Raw genomic sequence first — 16,413 nt, 5'->3', positions numbered from 1 at the left:
CTTTCACGGACCCAACCCCCCTTTGGCACTGTGGCATCTCCTTCTACAGAACCAGACAGTCACCAACACTAACTCTCACCAGGGGATTGTTTTTAGTATTCGTTATTTATTTGTTACACACTTTCTCTATATGCATTATTCCAGCCTGTGCTGTACTTCTTTTATATACAATTAGGAATAGACTATGTATCAATTGTAACCCAATGTACTAAATGTTATCCTACTTGCCTACAGGACTTAACCTATAGGTATATCAATTGTACCAGAATATTCGCGGTCTTATGAAACTGATAGACTCTAGCAGTATTAAGTTATTGTTCAATTACTAACTGTTTTGAATGCATTATAACTCCTATTGCTATACTGTTGCATATGCTAGCAATGTTAGTACAAGTTCATTCTGTATTTTATTAGAGCTGTTGTACTTACTTTTTTACTGTAATTTATGCTAACCTTCTGCCACTCATTACCTGTTGTCTTCTCTTCCAATAGTACCCTAACCTTCACTGTACTGCTACCGCTATACTATCTGTCAACATACCATCGGCTGACAAAGGACCTGTGGTTTCAACTGACTGCCTTTACTCCCTGCACCCCCTCTCAAGGAAACAAATATGTATGTTAATTTGTCCTGCCTTTAAAGCATAATTGTATTCTCTGGTGTTCCAGGGGCTCTAAAGTACGCTCTGAGCCTGGTCAGCCAGCAGCCTCCTACCTCCTCAACTAGCTACCTTGTTAACCTTACTCCTTCACTACCTCCTAGTGCCCCTCGTTTTGCTTTTCCACCCTCCATTATCAGTACTAGCCTACCCCCGTTATTGTAGCTATTTGTAATAATAGCTTTGCCCAGTAGATACCACTACCTTCCCTTTCACCCTTCTTCTCTTGCTTTTCCTTTCCTTAGTCCACTGTACTATTCTACACTTCCCTGAACCTAAAACTACTCTAAACCTCACACTTCTCCCTCTATACTAACTTGCTATATCAGCCTGCTTTTCTTAGACTCCTACATTTTTTTCTCTGCTTCATCTGACCTTAGACACTCTTGATTCACCTTTACTGGCAGCTCTGCTGATTGTTTCTCCTCTAGCTCTCCACTCTGTTAGTTCCCACTCCGTTCGCCCTTCGGGCTCACTACGCTCCCCTACCCTACCCCCAATTCCCTCCCACCCACAGTGGTCCTACACTTATACTTCACTGACCACTCCCCCCTTCCATTATTCTCCTATCACTTACCTCTTTAATTCTAAGCCACTCCTCCTACTCTATCTCCTGATTTCTTACTTAACTCCCACATAACTCTTCATCACTTAGTCTCTCCCTTTACTCTATCCCCCTATTAATTCTACTTTACTCCCTCTCTGTTCACATCCTCTGCTCTTCAACACTATAACTTAGGACCCTACTTATCTAGTCCCTACCAATTCCTCACCAACCCAACATATAACCTACTTTACCTCTTTAAACTATCTCCTCACTTATTATAATACCTACCTTCAAGTTACTCCTTACATACATTCTCTTACCATGCCTCCAACAAATATAACACTACTCACCACCTCCCTGCTCTCAGCTATCATACTAGCATCTCTTACCATTCCTTATTCACTTACCTCCTATGAATATCTCTCTATCTGAACAAAACCTCTACAGCCAACAGACTTTACCCTATTCTCTCACCTTCTCCATTAACCATTGTAACATAACATGTTACTCTACTTATTTATTACCAAAGTTCCATAGAACAACCCATTTCACCTATTACTCTATCAGAAAGACCTTCAATAACCTATCTAAATTTCTAAAATCACTCAGACACCCCCAGCAACACCCCCTCCTAGATGGCGACATTCACCCAAATCCTGGACCCTATACTGAGTCCACCACTGATCCTACCAAGTTAACAGCTCCCATAGTTTCTACGATTAAAAAAACATCTAACTCCCTCCTTATAGCTCACCTTAACATTAGAAGTATTAATAATAAACTTACCCATCTGCACGCACTCCTTGATATATACTCATTCGACATTCTTTGTCTTACTGAAACCTGGCTAAAACCAACTACTCTAGACCAAGAAATCACCCCCTCCTGGCTATAACATACTCAGAAATGACCGTAAAATAAAAAAAGGTGTGGGTATAGCCATTCTCTATAAATCAAGCCTCAAAATCTCCACAGTTAATGTGCTTCCATCACTAGACACCAAATCTGAAACCCTATCCATCAAACTTGAAATAAATAACTCCAAATCTATCTATATAATCTGCATTTATTTACCTCCAGGTAATAACACAAATTCTCTAGAGAACCTACTGAGCCACCTCTCTATCCAACTACCCCAGGAGACTATCATACTTGGTGATGTTAACATAGACTGGTCTACTTGCAATTCCCTAAACCCTACCAACCATATAAACCTCTTTGGGTTCTCACAACTAATATCATCTACTACAAGAATCCATAAATCCAGTAAAAAGGAAAGTACTTTGGACTGGATCCTCATTAATAGCCACCCTAATTCTTATACTCCAGGAACACTCCCAGATGACATCAGTGACCACACACTTACCTACATTATTAGAGAAAAAGTCCATACTGCAACTACTCATCAACTTAAAACCTCACGCTTAAAAAAATTATTTAATCCAGATAGCTTTATATCTGAATTAAAAGCATGTGACTGGTCACCACTAACCTATCTAAAATTAGACGAAGTTGTTACCTACTTTAATACTAACTTTCTTCAAATCCTAGACTCCCACGCACCCTATCGCTCCACTGGAATAAAATCAAAATCTGCTCCCTGGCTCACACCACAAACCAGACAAAAGATACTACTCAGAAATAAAATCTGGGCCAAATGGAGATCTACCAAATGTCCTTCAACCCATCTCCAATTTAAACAGCTAAGAAATGCTACAAAGAAAGATATTCTTAGAGACAAAAAAAACTACTACCTACATCTTCAAAAAAACAATCAACAAACTCCACAAAAATTCTGGTCTGCCATAAACAAACTCCTTCAGCCAGGTCACACTACTACTCCAGACCCAATCGGTTTCAACAAAAGTAACACCAACCTGATCCCTGACGCCTTTAATAACTACTTTACAGAAGCCATTAAAACCCTGGCTAATTCTTTACCACCCATTGCTGTATCCCAAACAAATACCTGCAATCCTACATCACCTACCTTTCAGATACAACCAGTATCTACAGCTGTCATCTGTAAGCTTCTTCAAAAATTAAAACCTTGCACCCCTTCTGCTGACCGACTCCCATCTGAATACCTACAAATAGCTGCAAAAGTCATAGACTATCCCATTTCTATCCTTATTAACAGAACTATCTCTGAAGCTAGAATCCCTACTTTATGGAAGGTATCTCATATCATCCCTTACATAAGGAGGACCATCTACAGAGCTTTCTAACTTTCGCCCTATTGCTTTACTCTCCCCCTTAGCTAAGATAATGGAAAAATGTATTCATAAGCAGCTACTTAACCACTTACTACAAAATAACCTATTGGCTAACTGCCAACATGGCTTTAGGCCATTTCACAGTACATCTACTGCCCTTCTATCCTTTACCGACTCTATATACAAGAATCGCAACAACAACTCTTTCTCTTCTGCTCTATTTATCGACCTGTCAAAAGCCTTTGACATGGTAAACCATAACCTGCTGCTTGACAAACTAAAGGCTCATTCTCTCAATCCCCAAGCCATACAATGGTTCAGATCCTATCTGGAAAATAGACAGCAAGCAGTACTTTGGCAGAACAGTCTATCTTCACTACTTCCTGTAAACATTGGAGTCCCACAGGGCTCCATCCTAGGTCCCCTACTCTTCTCCTTATTTATCAACAACTTACACATCAACATACCCCAAGCCACCTGCATTCAATATGCAGATGACTCCACATTAATATGTACAGCCAATGATATATCCTCTCCATTCCCTCACACAAACTGTTATTCAGAATGTTGAAAACTGGTTTATGCAACACTGCCTCCTCTTAAACCCCCAAAAAACAAAGCTATTGCTTTTTACTCCTACTCACAAATCAGCCACTCCTTTCTTCTCTATAACCTCTAACAATGGTACCAACATCTTCCCAGACACTACAACCCGTCTACTAGGGGTAACTATCGATAATCATCTCAATTATGATGAACACATAAACGCCACCATTAAGTCTGTTAACAGAAAACTTGGCTCACTCTACAGAATAAAAACCTTCCTTACCCCCTCTGCAAGGAAAACAATTGCTCAGACCCACCTCATTTCCACCCTCTTTTATGCCTCTGTCATATATACCAATCTATCCAAAAGCAACCTCACTAACCTCTCCGTATGTTATAATAGCATAACTAGATTTATCACAAGTTCCGCCTTTAAAACTCACCACTGTCTTAACATCAAACAACTAGGGTGGCTAGAACTGCAAAACCATATACTCTTTCAACAATTGCTTATAACACAAAAGATTCTACACCTCTCTAACAACACTCCTATCTTGTCTAATCTTATCACTCCTTACAATAATCTACCTACATTACGCTCTGCTAACAAGCTCCTAGTTTTATCCAGCAAAGCTAATAACAAAGCTGGTGATTCTCTTTTCGCTAACACCGTAGGTAAAGTCTGGAATCAACTTCCTGCTGAATTATCTACCATTAATTCTACTTTTCTTTTCAAGAAACATCTTAAAAAACATCTGAAAGCACACTGGCTTTGTCCATGTACTAACCCCCATTGATATCTTTTCTCTTCCATTCTTTAATCTTAACTCTATTCCTACACCTGTATCCACTGCCTTCAACTCTACTCTTACTCTCCTATAATGAGAATAAGATACATTTATTATTCCCTTTATCTAATAATTGCTCATAACTTTCTAGTGTGATTTTATAAAAAAAAATTTTTTGTTTATTTTACGTTTTCTGTATAGAAATGCTTAGTTCAATTTATTTAGTATTGCCTAGTTTTAATTCTGTAGCATTGCTTAGTTTAACTTTGTCAATTTCCTGTTTGGAGCTTTTCTCCCCGGGCCTCTACTGAAAATGGACATATATCCAGCTAGACTAGCCCGGTCAACAAATGTAAAATAAAATAAATAAATAAATAATATATATGGATTCACTTCATAACATTGAAATATCAAAATACTGAAACTCAAAACACTGAAACCAAAATACTGAAAGCTCAAAATACTGAATACTCAAAATACTGAAACTCAAAATACTGAAAACACATATTATGCGTAAACTCAGCTTAAACAACATAAATCATAACAATTTCTACCAAATATATGCAGGGGGCAAGCCCCCCTGCACCCCCCATGTGGGGGGCTGTACCCCCCACACCCCCTGCTAATTAAATATATCAACTCCAAGATTGCACATAGTGTAGTTAAGTGCAATTTTGAAGTAGATATATATTATTAGCAGGGGCTGTGGGGGGTGCAGGGGCTGCTGCATATATTTGGTAGAAATTGCTATGATTTATGTTGTTTAAGCTGAGTTTACGCATAATATGTGTTTTCAGTATTTTGAGTTTCAGTATTTTGAGTATTCAGTATTTTGAGCTTTCAGTATTTTGGTCTTCAGTATTATGAAGTTTTGTCATTTTCAGTATTATGAAGTTTCAGTGTTATGAAGTGAATCCATATATATATGTATGTATATAATATATATATATATATATGTATATATATATATATATATATATATATATATATATATATATATATATATATATATATTGTGTCTATGCATGTGTACAGGGACTAAACCTGAACTCAAAAGACAAGTTAAATATAGATGCAAATAGCAAGGCAGGCTATCTGCAATACACTTCAGTAATGCTAGTGATGCACAAATTGTACAGCAGGAACTTCCTGGTCAGAAGGATATATTAGGGGCATTTACACTGTAATATCTGCATTCAGAAAAAAATACTGTGTGCCCATTAATGGCTGCATCAAAAAGTGTGTGCTTTTGCCATGCCCTGTGGCACAGAAGGATGAAGACATGACTATGACCCACATCATCTGTGTTTAATTAGCGGCTCAGGTGCAGAAGATTCTGAGTGGGGGACAGTGAGCTTGAGCTACCAATGCCAGCTTGCCCTTCCTGGAGGGAGGGAGGGATGTGACAAGGCTTACCACACTATAGACACATACTGATGAGTAGGTGACTGCTCGTGAAATGGACCAGGCAGGACCATACTTTTGGTGAGGTGTGAGGCCTACTTAGTCAGAGAGGTAGGCATGGTAGAAGCATTCATGTCTATCAATAATCCAACAGGCCTTGCTGAGTCCACAAGCTGTCTCCTTGGGAGGGATTATGTAGTATGGGTCAGGGACTGCTAGAGGACCAACGTACGGTTTGCTGGCTATCCCTTCATACTAGGGTGCCTAGTCTAGAATCTATGGGACATAGGGTTGTCACACCTGGAATGAAAAAAAAGCCAGAGTGGTACAGGAAGGGGTTCTTCCGGGTACATCCAATAGTGCATCAAAAAAAAAAAAAAAACACCCCAAGAACTACATTGAAAATATATAGAAAAAGGGTGCATAACATGACAGTATACAAGCAGAAGTTGCAAGTTTATGTGATACTGTAGACTATGGTCAGTGTAGCATGAAGACACATTCTTTCCTTCACAATCACTGTCATAGACACACATGCGCGTATGCACGCACACACACACATGCACACACACACACACACACACACACACACACACACACACACACACACACACACACACACACACACACACACACACACACACACACACACACACACACACACATCCAGTTAATTTATCAGTTGACTGCATGATGTCTACTGTTATGTCTATTCCTTCTCCTAAAGAGCTGTTGTAACTGCACATCCTACTGTTTTCATTGCTCTGTTATACTGCTGTTACTTTGAAGAGGAAGGCAGTAAGGAATGCAACATTAACATAAAATAACATTGTCAATGGCAATGCAGTGGCATCAACAGATGAAAAAAAGGTGCTGAGGCTTGTTGTAAAGCGTCTTGAGAAGGAGGGGGTATAGTACAAATCTGAGGGTGCAATAATGACTGGTGATAATGTAAGGCATAATAAAATCTCAAGATGTTTAGGGTTAAAATGATTTTGTGCACTATTTTGTAAAGCAATACATTTGTATATCTACGTCATCTTTATAACTGTTTAAACATTCCAACACTCCAGTATTTTCACAATTTGTGCACTGTTTAAATTAGTTCATTTCTAAGAGTTCACATATAAGCTGCATTCAGATGGCCATTGAGTATTCAGAAGAATGAATGCTATAGCAATAGCGGCATTCATTATAAGACAAGATGAGACAAAGCACCACAAGTAGGAACAATCCAAATGTCATAACAGTGACCCATTTTCTATTTTCTTTATTCTTCTTATAAATCAACCTGGCCAAAGTTTTACTGTAGAATGAAAAGCCCTCACAAAACATTTATTCCTATAGGGATAAAACTAATAGTTAAATCTTCTGATGTACTGATGTTATAATGCTAAAATATACATTGCCTGCCTTACAAAACAATCTGTTCATTTTGTAAAAATAATATTATTTTGTTATACTGTCAAATCAGACTGCTTTTGAGACAGCAGTTCTACTCAGTACTGCAACTGCTGGATTTACTAGGAAAAAGCAGATGTCAGAGGATTCTAAGAATATTGTGCTGTTATCTGGCAATCAAGACTATGTGAGCCTTATATAATAACACATTTCTTAGAAATGGATAAGGACAACAATAACAAAGCAATATGTAGTAATGGACTGCACGCCTTTTGCTTTTGGCACATATCAGAGTCCTCCACATTCTAATGTCAGAAAGGAACAAAAGCCATAACCTAGTAAAATAAATATAATCCAGAAGCAATCCTAATAGCCATTGTTTGCCATATATGGTAAAATATGGTCCCTGTGCTTATTAAACAGGTAGAACGATCTGATGTTTTTAAAGTAGGTGAAAGTTGCATAAAGTGTACAATGGCAGCTTGGAAAGTTAAGCTCTGGAAAATGAAACAGCACCAGTTACTAATTTACAGCAGACAGACTCAGATTTGTTGACTTAGCCAACTGAATGTAATATTAATGGCTGGAAAATGGATAGAAGAAATTGTATACAGCAGGAATGAAAGAACAAAATCATTTTCTGAGTCAGAACTGCTAATGGTTAGCTGGATAGGCTTAATAGTCATGTAACAGATTATGTACTAGTCAGGCTTCTTTAACAAATAGAGAAGTATATGTACATTGTATAATGAAACAGTCTTTGGCAGTATACATCGGTAGTTAACTTCATATTCTGAAAATACAGTGCTGTCTAAACAGGACATGGACCTATTTGCTAAATAAAACTTGAGACGATGAACAAGAACCCTGTTATTTTGCCTTTAGTATAATATGCAGTCTTAAGTTTCACAAGCTGCATAAGTGCATTAGAAGCAGCCCACAAAACAATAAAACTTTATACTTACAATGCCATGACCTATCTTTCATGTTTTAATTTCTCCAAGCCTTTTGGGTTTCTATTACCATGACTGGAATGAACCCCATTACTAAGTCAAAGTACTGTTAAAGTTCATGAAATTAGCATTGTTTCAATCTTTGATGTTAGCCAAAAGTGTTCTTAGCACCGAATGTGTCCAGTAATGACTCCTTCTGCAATTCATACGAGGTTACATGTATTGGTAACATATCTAAATATGACTGTAGATTTTTTTGATAAGACCTGTTACTCCTACTGCTATTGGAACTGTCTGGGTATTTTCTTCCACATTGATCTCATCTCTGCCTGCAGATCCTGCTTATGACTTTGTGTCTCTCTGTACGCAAGACACTGTAGTCATGGGGTGTGGCAATTTCAATGCTAAATGCTACTTTTGTCTTCTTTCTTGGACCACTGTATCCGTTTTTCTAGCATCTATCTTTTGAAGTGTTGGTAATGGGTGAGCCCATGTGATGTAAACTTCATTATTTTCTATGATGCTTTGTGGCTCATGTTTCCAGTGTTTTTCAGCCACTTCAATACATAATGTTTGCACAATCCCCAATGCAACAGTCTTGCCACATTATTATGCCTTTCAGTATACAATCCTTTTGACATTAGTATGTCACAACCAGTGACTGTTCCCAGTTCAATTTTACAAAACCTACATTTCCTCTGTTTCTCCCACATGTTCAATGGACTTTGTAAACCGAGTACGCAGCCCACTATCTTGGGCCGCCAGTATTAACCTTTCATCCCTTGGTTTGAATTCACCTCTCCATATCTATTCCAACATTCTTTTCCTGATCAACATGACGTTCTTTCAGAAGTTTTCTATACTTGCAACTATATTTATGCATTTTCCACATTTCTTGCCTTTTTATCTGGTCCTTCACCTTATATTCTTTCTTTTGTTTTTTTGGCACATTCATTTTCTGCCTGATTTTTATCTACTTCTGGTTTGATTTCCATCGAACTTCCACAATAAAATATTTTCAATGAACCAGCAGGCAAAATCCCTATTAATCTATGCACTATAACTTCAGAATTAACAGCAGAACCTACCAGGACTTCTTTTGCTTCAAAAATGTGGTTATCATAAAATGGTAACTTGTTCATCCTCATAATCATTGCTTGTCACGTAAGTGACACATCTGCTTCTGATACAGTGAACTGCTGCAGTTTATTAACAATTTCATCCAGAGTATGCCGTACTTTGACCAGTTCATCACTGTCAAATTAAATAGCTACCGCACAGAGAGTTTCATATCTCATAACCTTACAATTTGCAAAAAAATATCCGCTCTTTTATTTCTGTGATCTCACAAGTTTATGAGACCTGCTTATGTATTTAGACAAATTCAGTCGGCAAAATGTATCATCCTAGTAGTTATAAAACCTACACACTTGAGTGGCACATTTTTTTTGTTTAATGATCGTACATATTATGTAAAAAAAAAAAAAATATATATATATATATATATATATATATATATATATATATATATATATATATATATACACACACACACATATACATGGGTCTACTTCACATGACTTAAATTTCATTTGCCTGACTTTCATTTGACCAAAACCAAAATACCTAATTTTCAAAATACTGAAAACTCATGACTGAAACTCATAATACTGAAACCCAAACCTTAAAAACTACTTACATACCCTCTTAACAGAAACCGGACGATATAAAACCAAATTAAGTGGGGGTCTGTACCCCACAACTATATATACTAACTTCAGGATCGCACTACAGTGGGGAAAGGGCATATACCTTTTACTTACCGTACAGTAGTCTACATGCTGCCACTACTGCTGGGAACGCACAAAACATCCACCATATTACGTGAGATACTTCCCATAAAAATATAAACAGACATACCCACATTTAGAAACACTACAACACTACTTTCTACATGATTGTCGGTATTCTGACAATCAGTACTATAAGTTACAGTAACTCTTTTTATCACAAGCAAGTCACAGGAGAAGGGAAACCCACATCATGTCTGTGGCTTACAATTCAGTATAATGAGTTTCAGTCAAATGAGTTTTCACTATTTTGAAAATTCAGTATTATGGTCTCGGTTAAATGAAATTCAGTCAAATTAAATTTCAGCCGTGAAGTAGACCCATATATATATGGGTCTATATTAAATTCTGGAAAGCCGACAATGTCCAATCTGACATTGTCGACACGAGAATAGTGAAACTGCAGAACATCGAACAAGTAGCGGAAATCTCCATAAGGGGAGATTTTCATTTACTTCAATGTAGTGCAGTCTTAGAGTTGGTATATTTAAGTAGTGGGAGGGGGTGGGGGGTGCAGGGGTGATTGCTCCCCTGCCTACACTGTTTAGTTTTTTTTTGTTTTGTTTTTATTTTGTTTTCTGAACATTTGATGTTTTAACAGTTCGATCACTAAAGGTCGACCTTTAGTGATTTGAACTGTTAAATATTCGAAGTTCTAATATAGACCCTATATATACACACACACACACACACACACACACACACACACACATACACACATACACACACACATACACACACACACACACATATATATATATATATATATATATATATATATATATATATATATATATATATGGGTGCCCTGCATTTTGTCTAAATGCAGGTTTGTTGACATCTGTTTAATCAACTGCATTTGGTTGATACATGCAGGGCAGCCACAGTGATGCAGCAGTTAGTTTTGCTGGCTCACAGCAAGAGGTTCTCCAGTTTGATTCTCGGCTGTGGTGCCTTCTGTGCGGAGCCTACATGTCCTCCCTATGGTTACGTGGGTTTCCTCCAGGTGCTCCGGTTTCCTCTCACATCCCAAAGATATGCTGTAGGTGGATTGGACACTCAAAATTGGCCCTAGGTGTGAGTGTGTGCATGTGTGTGCCTTCTGTGGAAGGTTGGGCACCGGGCAGGCAACTCGACACTGTAAAACTCCACTGCCAATCATGAGCAGACTGGTGATCCACTGTGGCAGCCCCTAACTGGGATAAGCCCAAAGGAGATGATGATGATTTGGTTGATACATGCAGGTGGTCAACAGGTGTAGTAGACTGACAAACCCCGAGTAGGGGAATATTCCCTTTTCCAGAGGATTGTGCAATCTCACAGTTACTATAGATAATTAGCAGAGGTTGTGGGGTGTGCAGCCCTCCTCCCACACTTAGGAAGTGCTCGACGGCTGGGTTTTTTTTTTGTTTGTTTGAAAATTGCATATTGCATGAGCTGAGATTCTTTCCTGGAACATGTGTAGTAACGTGTCGGTGTACAGTTTGTCGACCTTTTCTGATCGATGTTTCGTAGGTCGCTGTATGGGCTAATTGACTAAAGTGAGTAGACCCATGTACATCAATCCATTAATGTATATGTATACATATATATATGTATATATGTGTTAATGTGTCAGGGATGGCTATTTTATTACAATTTGCATACAAAAATAATAGCTCTTATTTTACATAGCTAGGTAACCATTTTCATTTTAAAGATTTAGCACAGGAAGTGCTTTGTACATGACGATAACATGCTTTACTTAGGTCACTTTTATCTGAGCTGTTCTACTTGATGTAATGGATTTTACATGAGTTAGTATTGGGAATCTGTTATGCATTCCAGTTTGTGACTTTAACTGTTGGGTCTTGTAAAGAGCTGTGATAGCTGGTAATCTGAGCCTATTGCATATTTTCTTTTCAGGCAGAAAATGAAATTTGGTAAGAGTCTGAACTCTTATGGCTGACTGTTGCCTCTTGTAGAAGCTGCTCAGGAGGAATGGATATATTGTGAATTTTGCATTAAAATAAACAAAGCTGGAGATATGAGGAGAGAATACTAACTTAAATATCGAATTAATGAAAGTTAAATTAACAATGGTTTGCAAAATGTTAACTTTATATTCATTCCAGCAATATCTGTTTTATTACCTTCTGCACAAAATAGTGCTAATATTTTTCAGACAGTCCAGCAGTGCCAGTTGGGTTGCGAAAAAATTTAGCTGTAATGCAGCATATGAAATGACTGCACTAAGAGGCTAGAGCAAAATGCTAAAAACAGGAGCCCTATTTATTATCACACACCAGCTGACTGACACTTAGAATGTCGATCCTGAAAGACTAGATAACACAACCCGGATGGATGTGCAATAGACCACACTGCTCGTACACCAGGATGCAGCAAAAAAGTTGTTTAATAATAAATCCACACGACATAAAACACAGGTTAAGCACTTTCAACTGTATGTCACAGTCTTCCTCAGAACAATATATTGAGCAGATTCATTCCATTTTATAATCACCCAAATTGAATAATTACATACTGAAAACCGTCAAAAGTTTTTAAAGACATACTAGCTGATATACAAGCCTTTATATCACAGTCGACTGTTCAGATAAAATTAATTCCTGTTTTTTAAAAAGTCATAAAACCTCACATTTACATAAAAATATTGCTAGTGTATGCCAATACATCTACATACATATAAAATACATAATTTGAATATATTATTGTGCTCCAAAATTATGTATAAACTCAATAACTGTAAAAAATATCTAAATTTAATTAACCATTAATAATAAAAGTATCTAAAAAAGTAATTAGTATAATAAATATAATTAATACAATATATAGTTTGTATAGTTGCAAATAATCACCATCAAATTTGGCTACTTGATGTCCTACAATACAGTGATGTATGTTACATTGGATGTGGACCAAAAGGTATATGTATAACATGAAAGAATATGTACAAAGAAACCTGCCATCCTGATCAAAAAACATATATCATAAAAAGGCTAAAAATGGTTTGATGCTGATGAAGTCATTCAAACCTGGTTTCCGAGTCGAATCAGTTAGTATCTGCCATCTACTTTCTTTAAGGGCCAATTCCATTTTCCAATTTCCTCCAAAAGGAGAAAATTGGACCTGATCGATAATACTAAACTGAAAATTGTGATCCATGCCTTTCTCAGAAATATGTCTATATAAAGCGTTTTTAGTGTCACATTTTTGTATCCTATACTGATGTTCGTACATCCGCTTCTTCAACTGCCTTTCCGTTTTCCCTATGTAGTGTGCGTTACATCGTGTGCATAGAGCCACGTATACTACCCCCTTAGTATCACAGTTCCCCGTCATACTTGTAATGTAGGTGCGATTAATGTCATCCAGCCTGTAGCCTTTGTCCTGGTTGATGTACCTACATTGTTTGCACCTACCACATTTAGTTGTTCCTTTGTGGCCTTCGCTTTTATCTTTGTACCTAGTTACACTTGTCCTCTCCAGCAGGTGTTTAACATTGGGGGCTGTCTTATGTACGTGTTTAGGAAATTTGCCTAAAATCTCTTCCATATCCAAAGCAGCTTCCAATTCCCAGTGTCTACCAAGAATGTCTGTAATTAAGTGTGTGTGTGGTGTGTACGTCAAAACACAAACTCTCCCACTGAAGGCATTCTCCTTCTCTTTCCCTTTCTCCATACAATAATTGCCTAAAATAGGAATATATTTAAGTCCCCACTGACCCTGTACATAATTGGTCACCTCAGTAACCATCTTTTCAGGATAACCCCGATCCAGAAAAAGTTTTTTAATATTACCAAGTTCTGTCTTCATAAGGGCCACAGTGGATGACATCCTGGCTACTCTGATGCTTTGGCCTTTCAATATATTCTTGAAAACATGGGGAGGGTGATTACTGGTGAAATTAATATAATCATTAGAAAAGGTAGGCTTTCTAAATACTTTGGAAATAAAGCCATCTTCATTGTGACTTATAAATGCATCTAAATAAGAAATTTCACTACGACTGTAGCTGTAAGTAAATTTCAGGAATTCTGTGGTAGAATTAAGAAATTTCATAAATTCATCCAATCTCTCCACTGATGCATTCCATAATATAAAAATATCATCTAAATACCTAACATAATGGGAAATGTCCGGATAGAATTCACTAGTAAATACGTGTTTCGACTCCCATTCAAGCATGACCAGGTTTGCATACATGGGAGCACAGGCCACTCCCATGGCCACTCCCCTGGTCTGCTTGAAGTATTCTCCTTGGAAGGCCAGAAAATTGTAATCTAGAACCAGCCCATCATATCACAAATCAAATTGATTTTATCCCAGGTAAATTCTGAGTGTTTGCGTAAACTACTAGCAAAGAACTCCAAACCCTCATCTTTGGGAATACTTGAGAATAAATCTTTAATATCTATAGTGAGGTATATTATATTGGAATGCCATTTATCCTTAGTCAAGTCTCCCAAAACCTCCAAGAATCTTTCATAATATGGGGAATAGAATCGTAAATATTTTTGAGCCATCTATCAATCAACTGACCTATCTTGAAGGTTTTAGATCTAGATCCAGATACTATGGGCTGAAACGGGGGGTTGTCTAAAGATTTATGGACCTTAGGTATCCCAACCATTTTTGCCAAAATGGGGTAATCAGTCTTCAAAAAAGTGTATGTGTCATTAGATATCCTATTATCTATCAAATATTCCTCTATACACAAGTCAATTCTTTTGTGTCCAATATTTATTTGGTTCAAAGATATGTTTTCGTAATTTCCTGACTCGTGCAGAAGATTGTGTATTACCTCATTGTATTCATTAGTATAAAAATAACAGCCCCACCTCCCTTGTCGGACTTCATGATTCTAATATCTCTATTGCACATAAATTTTCCAGACTATCCCTCTCTGGTGGTGTTAGATTGTCGTCATATTTAATCCTATCCTTCTTGATATTCTTGTGTACCCAATAAATGTCATTGCACACCATTTTTTCATAATTTTGTATGGATGGATTACTCACAGGAATATAGGTACTTTTCCTCCTGAGGTCGGTTCCTGCTATACCAACAACATTCCCTTCCTTGTTGGTATTAGTATCAATGTTTTCTCAAATTGTACTGCTAAGTTGAGCCTTCTACAGTACATCTTGACCTCCTTAATATTATCAACTAAATTCATCCCTGTCATGGGAATAAATTTCATCCCCTTACTCAGTAGTTTAACAAAGTCAGTATCTATCCCTGTCTCTGTATAGTTATATACTTTAAACCCTTCATACACGATTATGTTGGGACGTTGGTTGCCAATGTTGTTTTCCATACAAGCTGTTCCCTTTGTGTCAGTATTGGTACTGGCCCCGTTACTTACTCTGTTCAAAGTAAAATTGTGGTGTAGTGGCAATAAGGATGTACCGTTTAACAATTTAACATCAAGATGTGAAGATGTTGCTGGCAATTGACTAGCATGCTTCACCAAATCCTTAGTCAATACTTCTGGGGATTTCTTGCTGGAAAAAACCTCCCCCCCTGAAAATTTTCTTCCTTAAAGCTACCTTTGGATGGTTTTCTCATGCTGTGGTGGTTATTCCGATTAATATCTAAGGTCCTGTGTGAAGGCCACACATAAGCTCTGTTGTTCTTATATAATTCTAAATCACGTGAGATTTTTCTATTTTTTCTCTCCACAATTCCTAATATCTTATTATCCGCCACAGTATATTGTTTCTTGTATAGCTCTTTCCAAAATTCAAAATCTATATGGGTGGTTATGGTGTGATTCATACTTTCCACCTCTTTAGTCAATTTAATAAGCTTTTCATCATAACATTTAATCAATAGTTTGATATAAGCATAACCAAAACCATCAAATAAATCATTAAATTCTTTAGTGGTGTCTAACCCATATTCTATACCCAGGGGTAGTTTAAAAAATCTCAACCCCTTGGGTACTACCTTTAATTTGAGACACCTGGCCAGATAACTACAATCTACTTTAATGTTCTTGTAAGCCACAAGTTTTCGGCCAAAGTCATATATTAAATCCCTCAAA

The sequence above is a fragment of the Protopterus annectens genome, chromosome 8.part0 (assembly GCF_019279795.1).
Source record: "Protopterus annectens isolate FY-2018-M chromosome 8.part0, PAN1.0, whole genome shotgun sequence".
Classification (NCBI taxonomy): domain Eukaryota; kingdom Metazoa; phylum Chordata; order Ceratodontiformes; family Protopteridae; genus Protopterus; species Protopterus annectens.
Note: the sequence above shows the minus strand (reverse complement) of the source record.